Genomic DNA, 11084 nt, shown 5'->3' with positions numbered 1-11084 from the left:
TCTGTTGTGTGAGGAGCAATTGCCTCACAGGGCTCTGATTCATCTTACTGTCAGAGGTGCCTGTTCTCTATCCTGTGGGAGGGTCTTTCTTTTCCATCATTCTCCTGGGCCAGGGAGGCCATTTGGGTGTTGGAGCACCACACAGCTTTGCAGCCTGATTCTTGTTTGGGAAACACTGGAGACCTAAAGACTAACAAACCCACAGACTAACAGTCAAATCAGTCAAGTAGGTTTTTATTCTATGAGTTTTTTGTTTGTGTGTTTGTTTTTTGCCTTTGTTCTTATTTTGCTTTACTTTCTATACATTTTCCTTAGAAAATGTTGCCCTGTAATCTGTTATAAAAAATATTATTGTAATACTTTATGTAGTACTAGGAAAACAAATGGAAACAATAATTATACTCTGATACTCTGACATTCATCTATACTTCATAGATGATAAAATGTGGGGAAAATATATAAATATATATTTATTTCAGGCATCCTTAATTAATTCTAGAATTTGCCGATTTCTGACATAATTCTTGAAGCAAACAAACACTTCATTCCACAACTAACACCACAGCAAGACTGTGCCTTACCTTAAGAATCCAGTAGAATTAACCTGCTGGAGGACAGATGTGACACATCAGACACACACAGGTGTCAGGAGCCGGGTACAGCTGTGGTGGCATGCTTGTCATTCTGTCTTAGGCATAGCAATGGCTTTAGAAACATCCAGTAACTTACTCAACAAGGCAATCTATTTTTGCAGGTGGGAAAATAATGTTTAAGTAACTTGCCCAAGGTTTTCCAGCTAGCAAAAGCTGGCAGAATTCGCATTCCAATGCAGAAAAAATGACTCCAAGGCTACACTTATGTTTAAACTTTCTCTGTTAATTACCTCCTTATACCATATATATAAAATATGTATACACGTTATATATTATTTATACATTATATATTATATATAATGCATACATTATATATATTATATATAGTGTATATATATGCATAATGAAGCCACTGGCTTTCTGTTTGAATGGCACACAGCAAGGAAGCTTCTCTGAGACTTAAACAGTTGAGACCCATGCCATGTAGGGAAACAAAAATTGGTAAAGCCAAAAGCCAAAACTTTAATAGCTTGGAAATTACTGGCTAAAATTGTAGCTCTGGTGGAAGAAGTTGGAAAATAGAATGATTTTACCATGTATTGGTTGCTATATGCTCTATTTTTCAATATTTTTATGTTGTGTTATAGAGTAATATTCCAAGATCAACTGTGGTCCTAAAATATTAAATGGAACATTCCAGAAATAAACAATTCATGTGGTTTAAATTGCACACCATTCTGCATAGGGTTGATGCAGAATTTTTGCTCCTTCATTCAGCTACAACCAAGAAAAATTAGGCAAGTGTTCACATTGAAGGGTGAGGGGAGCAGAATTTATTGGACAAAAAGGGAAAGAAAGAAAAGTAAAAAAAACAAAAAAAAAAAACAAAAAAAAAACTTAACAAAAAACAGGGAGCCCTGCTAATGGGCTCCCACCACACAGATTGAACACCAGGCCACCACACATGAGCTGAAGAGGGCAGGCTCCTCCCACCTGCACAAGGCATGAATTTTCCATGACTTCACCCCATCTTCCCAGTGCACAGGTGGGTCCCCAGTTCATTGCAGGCATGCACAGACAAGACCCTGGCAGGGTCCCTCACCTGCACAAACACATCTGATGTAAATCCTTGTGGGGTAGGTGGGAGATTCTCCAGGGACCGCCCCCAGTTATCTGCTTCCTGCATCTATCATTCCCCACTCTGAAGAAGTACATTAGAATAAGGATAAGGATGAAGACTGATCTTAACTGCTTCTTGCTGACAGGAGGCACTGCTCCGGGCAAATGGCAGTCAGAGCTCACTCGGAGACTGATCTAAGCGTACCCCAGCAGAAGGGGCCATAGTCAGAGGCTCTGTTTGCATGATCGTTTGAAGTTTGACGGCTTGAAGGTGAGAAGAGACAAACTGGGTTATTAGAAAAGATGTATCAAAACGAAACAAGGTGAGGTAAGGACAGCTAAAAAAGTCCCAAGGTCTTTTACCAATTTGCATAGGAGGAGGGAGGCCAAAAGCTTGACTGGTAAAAAACAAATGTTTACCCTTTGCCAGCATGTCAGGCTTCTGGGTTTCCTTCCCTTAAGCTCAATCCTAAGCCAACCAGTTTAATGTTTGGGAAATTAACTTTTCCCAGTTTGGAGAATGTATCCAAGGGGAGTGGCCTGTAGTATGGAGACAAAATTACCTATCTGTGAAGAGATAACAGAGGAGGAAAAAGAAAAAAGAAGGCACTTTTTTCAAAGGAGTCCTAGGGGTTCAGGATGCATTTGAAAGGGGTACACGCTGAAGGTGAATGGCTATTCATGTAGAAAGATGGGAGTGAGGCATCTCAGGTTCCCTTCTCTTTCTAGCGAACACCCAGGGTGTGTGAGGGAGAGAAAGTGAGTCATTTCTCTTTCTTTCTTCCATTCTTATATCCCCAAGTCCCAGCAAGGGCGACAGGGAATCAAAGAGGCTTTCACTTATGTTAATGGGGGCCAGGGGGCTTTGTATGCCCTACCTCCCCTGCTTTCAGTAGCCTTAGAATTCCCTACACCTCATTTATGTTATGGATACTAGCATGGCTTTACCCATGAAATGGGAAGTTTGGCTTAATCAATAGGAATCAGTCATGCTCACCTGCACTGAGCCTTTTAACTTCAGTTATCATCTGCCTCTGGATCCCTCAGATCCAGTTTGCTTTCATGAGGCTTCTACCCAAAGCTTGGAATTGAGTTTGGAACCAAAAATATGTTTTGAGGGAGCTGCATGGACTCCTTATTGTAAGCCAAATGCTAAAATGAAGCTGTGGAGTCGAGTCCACCTCCAATAAGGGAGAGAAAAAGATGTCTTGTGACACGCACAGATAATTGATGGCTATAATTATGCTTGCCAAGATTTGGGTGCATGGGGCTTGGCTTTGGTTATCTCCCTTGGCCTTACTTTCCCAAAATGGAAACCTCTGGGTGATAGGTATTCTGTTTATTCTCATCACCTGGCAGGATCTCCAGGAAAATTGCTCAGAACTAGAATATTGATCCAGATGTTTACATTCCCCTTCCCCTTTTTTTCCTTTTGTTCCTTCTGAGCTGCAGTTGGAGATTGCTGGTTGGTTCACAAGAATAAAGAAGGTTAGCCTGAAATGCAGGCAAAAACTTAAGAGCAACCAATGAGTCTAGAATTTAATGACAAATGTGACATAAGTTTTGAAACATTATTTCTCTCTCTCTCCAGTCCTATTTTTGTTAAAAACAAATCATGATATGGCTGAGTTATTTGCAAAACAGATTTTAGCCTTATACTTGGCCTGATTATTTGCATAAAGTTCCACAAGAATAATTATTTTTACATAAGCCTTTTACATTGGATTTGATGGAACTGTTTCACAAGGAATCTCAGATAGGATTTTTAAAGCTGAGCCCAGCTACAGATGGGTACCCTCAAACACCTGTGAGTTGGGTAAACTCCTCTCTTCTTGAGGTCCCAAGAAAACGGGGTTCTTGGGCCTGTTAGAAAGTGACATTCTCTATTCACTGCAGACTAGGAACCCTGTACAGGGATGGTGTAGTCAGGGTATGAGGCCAGTTTTACCAAGGGGCTTGCATCGGCTCTAGTAGTCAAGTTTGACTGCTTAAAGAAAAGCATACCATTCCAACCAAAGCCTTGGTGACACAACCAATTTCTCCAATTGCATCCCATTGCAAAAGAAAATGGATTATTATTGCACTGACGCAAACAACTATATTGCCATAAGTTAAGAATACTCACAACTAGTTTGCAAATTCTGGAGAAGCCAGACAGAGAGAGAGGTAAATATGCTCCAAATTTTGTTCACAGGAGTGTACGTTACTCAAGGTCAAGATAAGTTTCCTTGACTCTGAAAAACAAAACATGGATCAGTAATGTTCCAAGCAAAAGTCAAAAAGATTAATTCAGATTTCTATTAGTTCAGTTCCTTCAGGTAACTCTTGTTTTGCTTGATATTCATGAACACTTCAGCTCTTTATGAGTCCTGTACAGTTTTCCTTTATTCCAATGTCACAATCTCCAAAGTTATCAGAAACCTGCATTTGAAAGCACATGTCAAAGTTCTATAGTTGATTATAAACGATCTTTTGAAGAGGATCAAAACAAGAGAATGGTCTCTGAAAAACAAAATATTCAGGGTAGTTACAGTTAGAAACACAATTGATAAAGACATTTGGTTTTCTCAGTAGTTTATAATAACTTAACATAACAACCTTAACTGTGATTGACAGCATATACTCAGACATTAGAACTTTAGAAATCCCATATGATTTTGGAACATATATTAATATTACCCCTAAAATATAACCTAAAGAAGATTAAATATCATTTTGGCAATCCTGTGTACCTAGACATGTCAAATAATCCTGCTTACTCTCTGTAACATCCAAAAGCCAGGTGTCAGGAAAGACAATTTTGAAACTGAAGTTTGATTTTGGGAAGTCTGTTAAATGTGTTAGAGGTTTAAAACTCTTGATGTTATGAAATAGAATTCCAGATTGCCATAAATTATTTATTTTGCCAAAATGATGATTCAGAAATTTTTAAAAATAAAAACATTTTCTAACTCTTTACAAATTTTGCCAAAGAGCAGATTAGTGCCTTAAGAGTAGCTTGTTGTGCTTTTATTTCAATACTCAGTTTACAGAAAAACCATATCATACCCTTTTGAATTTAGTCAATATGTTCACACACGGAATTTCTTTTGCAAGATTAATTTTTACAATCCTTCCACAGCTTGTTGCACTTTTACCTTTATCTATCTAATTCAAAACAATCCTTTAACCCTAGGCAAAAATTTATATTTTGATAACTTCTGCATTTTACCAATAATCTTTAAGGTTGCTTTTATTTCTAAAATATTAAAATCATGTGAACTAAAAGGTATCACAACTTTTATCTTCCCTTTACAAATTCCCTTCTTTAAGTCAATTAATTAGAGCTATTTTTTTATAGATATCGCACACCTACAACACATATATAACTACACAGACCAACAGAGAAAGATCCAATAGCTAGAAGATTTTTTTTGGCCATCTATTAATTGGATTATTGGCCTCTGGGTCGAGCCCTTTAAGAGCAAGACTAGGAAAACATGTGGTCTCTAGGGCCTAATAAACAGGCATAGCTGGGATAGCTGAAAGACAAAAACAGAGTTTTAGAGGGATCTATCTGCTTTTAATTCCTGGGACCCCATGAGGAAAACAGAGGTCTCTCCCCTTTCATGCATGTATTAAGAGTGGCAAGGCAAAATGGAGAAAAATAATTCAGTTGACTGAGTAAAAACTGTTTTCCAGCAAAACAAGATCCCACAAGAGAAAAACATAAAAGCCTTTTAAATATATTATAATTTGCATATCCACTTTAATTAAGCTGAGTGTGCTTTAAGAAAATCTTTTTAAATCCCTTATTATCTGACTTTAGCTGTACTAAGTGGCCAAATATTTCTGACTTTTAAACTTTACTAAATGCTTAGAGAAAGGAAAATCCAAGGTGGTTTTTGGAGGGGAAGAGAATCAATAAATGGCAACAGTCATGCAGATCCCAAACCAGAAGGAACTCATTCCTTAAGCCAGGATTGAACCTGGGCTATCATTGTGAAATGGTGGAGGCTAAAACAAAGTATTGCCACATGATTACAGGTCACACTCCCAAAGACATAAAACAAGTTGGAGGCCTACAGCAAAGGTTGCTACTGATTATACAGAAAGACATGTGAAGCACACCAGATTGGCTACAGCTTAAGACCAATTTCACGAAAAACAATGTCACTGTGTACAGAGAATATAAACAGTGATAATTGGGGTCCTGGCCTAGTAAAATATTTTCTAAACAGAAAAAGTTATCCCTTAAAAGTTAACTCCTGACCTGGGGGAGAAAAGAAAAAAAAAAACTTAGAGTGCAAGGCTGTATTAACTGCTAACTGGGTTAAAAAAATAAAACAAACAATAAAAAAAAGGCTTAAAGAGCAGGGTTGGAAAGACGCTTGGAGCAATAACCTGTTATTCTTAGGCAACTGGTCTCCTCCAACAGGGAGAAAAACTTAATTGCCCTCAGATGAAGCTGGACTTCTCAGTCAGGGGAGGGGAAGACTTGGAGGGGAAGACTCCACGGACACGTGAAAGGGAACGATGGTGAGTCTGCCATGCAGGGATGTTGGGCCATATCCGCTGCTCACCTGTCCATCCCGAAAAAAAGAAGGAATATCCCATGGAAAGGCTGAGTTGGACCAATACTTCTATTCCCAATCCCTGAGATTGATATGGACAGTGGCGGGAGCAGTTTCCTCTACCCTCAGAAGAAGTCCAAGGACAAAAAGGCTTAGCAATAAAAGGGAAAAAGATTTTTTGGTCCGCACCTTACATATCCTTCCTCATGTCCCCATATGGGCCATCTAAATGATGCAGAATTTTTGCTCCTTAGTCCTGCTAAAGCCAGGTTTTTGTGTCATGACCAGAAAAAATTAGGCATGTGGACACATTGAAGGGTGAGGAGAGCATAAAGAAAACACTCAGCAAAGTGAGAGGGAGTTCTGCCAATGGGATCCCACCTTACAGATTGAATACCAGCCACCACACACTAGCTGAAGAGGCCTGGCTCTTCCCCCTGCACAAGGCATGAACTTCCCATCGCTCCACCCCATCCTCCCACTGCGGGGGAGTCCCCAGTCCATTCTAGGCATGCGCAGACAAGACCTTGGGCAGGATTACTCATCTGAACAAAAGTATCTGATGTAAACACTTGTTGGGTGGGTCAGAGATCCTCAAGGGACTCCCCTTATCAGCCTCCTGCATCTGTCAGTGTGATGAAACCTGTCCTTTGCAGATCGGTCTCATTTTCAGATGAACTGTCACGGTATCACAGTGCTTGTGTGCAAGTTGCTCTTACTTTACCTGATAATGGTCCTAAAGCACCAGGGTACTGATACTGGCATATTGTTACAATAATTTTATTTTATTACTAGTCATTGTTGTTAGTCTGTTGCTATGCGTAATTTACAAATTAAACTTTATCATAGGTATGTAAATATAGGAAAAAACATAGTGTATTATAAGGCTCAGTCCTATCCATGGTTTCAGGAATCCACTGCGGGTTTTTGAACATATCCTCCACAGCTAAGAAGGAGCCTCTGCATAAAGTCGTGTCTGGGGAGTCCTCCTAGCAGTTCCATATCTTCACATTCCATGTGTTTTGCTTGCCATGGGCAGCTCCTAGCCAATCAAATCCCCTTAAGCCATTTCAGATTGTATTCTTCGAATAACGAAATGGCTCCTTCATATGGTGGTGGGGGTGGGAGCTAGAGGGAGATGGTATGTTACACACATCTTCATGGCACAGAAACAGTAAAAGATACCATCTTACTAGACAATTTAAGCCAGGACATCTCCAATCTGAAAACCAAACTCTGACCTGGACATGCGTCCGGAATCTATCAGTATATCCTACAACACTCAGAGAAGGACATTTAATTTTTTTTCCAACTTTTATTACAGGTTCAGGGGGTACATATGCATGTCTGTTACAAAGGTATATTGGGTGATGCTGAGATGCAAATGTAAAAGAATTCAATCAGTTTTATTTAATTTTAAAGTTCTATTTTTTAAAAGTTTCATATATCTAAGTGGATTTTCCCTTTACTTCATAAAGTGTTACTTTATTATGTAATTCAAGTTTTAAAAAAAATACAGAATAAAATATATAAAAGAAAACGTGAGACTCCCCCGCCCCCACCAGCCAGCAGCATCCCAATCCCCAGCTGCAGCTGTGGAGTGAAGCCCTGTTGACCTGATTCCCCGGTAGTTTCTGTGCATATACAAGTTGCTTTGTTGTGTTGTGTTTTTAAAGAAATGAAAACATACTGTACATAATGTTCTACAGCATATTTTACCTTCAAGCACTAGATGAAAGCCAAAGGGAAATTAGGAGAGAGAAAGGTACACCATCTTTATGATACAGACGCTGCCATGTCTGCCAGCCTCCCCTCGAGACCTGCAAGGCAATCAGGCAATGATGAGGCTGCTGAAGACAAAACCCAGATAAATACCATGGGTTTTTAAGAGGCCTGAAATCACTGGTTCTGGGTAGAAATTTCTGCTGAATTGGTCAATGATGAAATCAAAAGCTGAACGACTGTTAGGAGAATGAGAGTGGGTGTGTGATCCCAAGAATGTTGATATGTGTCGTTTTCCTCTGTCTTTTCTTGTCTCAGGTTCTTGTGTAGAATTCTGCTAATACACTGGAAGACTCTAGCATTTTAAAACTAGCTGAATTTGAGTTGCTCCTCATGGACACCAGTGCTGCAAGGTTGCTGACTTGGGGAGAAATCTCTCTCCTGGCAGCTTCTGACCTCCTCGGAGCCTTCTGTCTCTCTCCCCTCTGCTCACTCTCTGTCCCCTGCTCTGAGGGCCCTCCTGCCCAGAACTGTCACTCATCCCACAATCCTTGCAGCTCTGTTGCCATGACAGACACAGCCTCAAAAGGGCTCTTAGAGAAAGAGTAGTAGCATTGGGGGAACCTGAGATTGATGACTTAGAAGGCACAAACCCAAATTAGAGATCTGCGGTTTACCAGCTAGGTGAGGCCGAACAGCTGGCTATGCTCCCTTAACCTTCCTTTCACCAGCTGTAACATGGGAGTAATACCACCTTCTCTAAGTGCAAGGATGTCATAAACTCCAAATGAGTAAAATGTACTAAAATGTTATTTCTTATTGCAGCAACAAACTGGGAGTGAATTATTGACAGCCCCCAGAAAGCATATCCTCAGGGATGTTCTGGTCTGGCAGCTGGGATGGGAACGTACTAGCCAAACTTGGACTCGGCCTCAAGTCCCATGTCTTCAGAGCCAGCAACCGCCTGATGAGTCATGCCTGCTGAATTGCACAGCTCCTCTGCCTGCTGCAAGCTTCAACAAAGGCCCTAGGCTCCCTTTTCCTACAAGATATTTCCTGAAGCTTCCTGGTTTCCAGGATTTCATACCATTCAGCTTCCCCTCCGCCCCAGTTTTTATGCTCACAGAGTTCTTAACAAGCACATTGAAAAGGAGAGTTGGACACAGTGTTTGTGACCCTCTGTTTTTCAGTGAGAGTGCCTAGGGAAGGGATGACACATCAGGACACCTGCTTTGCTCAGGCCCTGCTCAGACACCTTCTCTGATCTAGCCTCCCAGACTGTGAGGATTGCATGTTCCAGGGGAGAACACTTGGACCAGGGGAAAGGATGGTGCCACAACACAGCACTTGCCCTGAAAATGGGAAAAGCTCTTATTACTCCCAGGAAGAAAGGGTTCAAATCACAAGCCCTATCAGAAGGACAATTTTGCTAGGGGAACTTAAGAATCACACAGTATAGTTTGCCTAAAAATGGGCATTGTCCCCCTTCAAATGCACGTATGAATCACAACTCACTTTGTTTGTTACACATTTTTCAAATAAAAAATCTGTTACCTGTTTTGGATCTCTCCCATACCCCTAACTTCATTGAGGCTGCTCCATCTCTTAAGTGGCTTCAAGTGAAAGAAGAAGAAAGCTCTACCTGGGAAGCAGAGAGTCCAAGAGGTTTGCTCTCTGTCCAGAGCTCACCTTTAGTTACAATGTTTTTGCCATGAAGCCTGCATCCCCTGCAGTCTGCCTCTCCATGCTTCCTAGCTCCTCAGTGCTGCTGTGGCTGTTCCCAACCTCAATATTTGGTCCCAGTGACAAATTCCAAATACCTCTTCGGTCTGTCTTTCACCATTCTCCCTCACCACAGACCAGGGGCCAGCCCACTGAAAGGCACCCTACCACCGTGCCCTTTCACTGGTTTATGTTTTGCATGTGCCATTCCTTCTCTCTGTTCCTTTTTCTCTCTGCAGGGAAATGATCCTCTTTCTTCGGGGCACACTCAAGTCACCTCATCCATTTAGCCTTTCTGCACAAGCTTCATTACTCTGATTTCCCCATAAGTCTTCTTTTCTAATAGCCCATGGACTTGTCGGTCAGTGTTATTATTCTTTTTCTTTTTCTTTTTTTTTTTTTTATTTTTTTTTTTTTTGAGACAGGGTCTGACTCTGTCACCCGGGCTGGAGTACAGTGGTGCCATCTCAGCTCACTGCAACCTCCATCTGGTGGGTTCAAGCGATTCTCGTGTCTCAGCCTCCCGAGTAGCTGGGACTACAGGCGCCCACCACCACACCCGGCTGATTTTTGTATTTTTTGTAGAGATGGGATTTTGCCATGTTGGCCGGGCTGGTCTCAAACTCCTGACCTTAAGTGATTCACCCACCTCAGCCTCCCAAAGTGCTGGGATTACAGGCGTGAGCCACCGTGCCTGGCCAGTGTTACCGTTCTTATAGCTCCTAATCCCTCACTTATCTCAGTTTCTTGTTGTAGCTATCCTAGAGCAGTCTCTAACATACACAATAAACATGGAATGGTGGCTGTATCACAGTGGGTTGAAGGGGGCCCACAAATGGTCACACCCAATCCTCCTCAGTGAGATCTTTGACTATAATTTCTAGATGTCTTTGTGACAGGCAGAGTGACTGCCACTTAATAAACCCCCAATGAATGTGTGCTGAAAAAGTGAAAGAAATAAGGGAGTTTCTGTGTATAAATGTGACAGGGAGCCCCCAAGCCATGTGCATATTTTAAATCAAACAGTCAGATGAAATGATCAATTGTTTCTCTTATGGCTCATTATTCTTTATTGACTTGTCTGCCTCATCTATCACTGGGGCTCTCCCTAGGCTAAATTGTCTGTGCTTTTTCTGTTTGATCGTTTGGCTCTAGAAATCCAAGCTATAGTCCTTAAAGTTTGATTTTGTTAAATGGAATACTGTGCAATTCAGCAAATACATTAAATATCATCATCAGTGGATAAAGTGAATAATGTTAATATGAAAATTTAATCAATAACTTCCTTGGCTAATATAAATATATACACACAAGTAGTAGATTGCCTCTTCTTCTACCCTTAATTAGCATCCTTGCATAAATAAGTGATCACGGC

The sequence above is a fragment of the Papio anubis genome, chromosome 4, assembly GCF_008728515.1.
Source record: "Papio anubis isolate 15944 chromosome 4, Panubis1.0, whole genome shotgun sequence".
In the NCBI taxonomy this organism is placed as follows: domain Eukaryota; kingdom Metazoa; phylum Chordata; class Mammalia; order Primates; family Cercopithecidae; genus Papio; species Papio anubis.
This window is presented reverse-complemented; position numbering follows the sequence as displayed.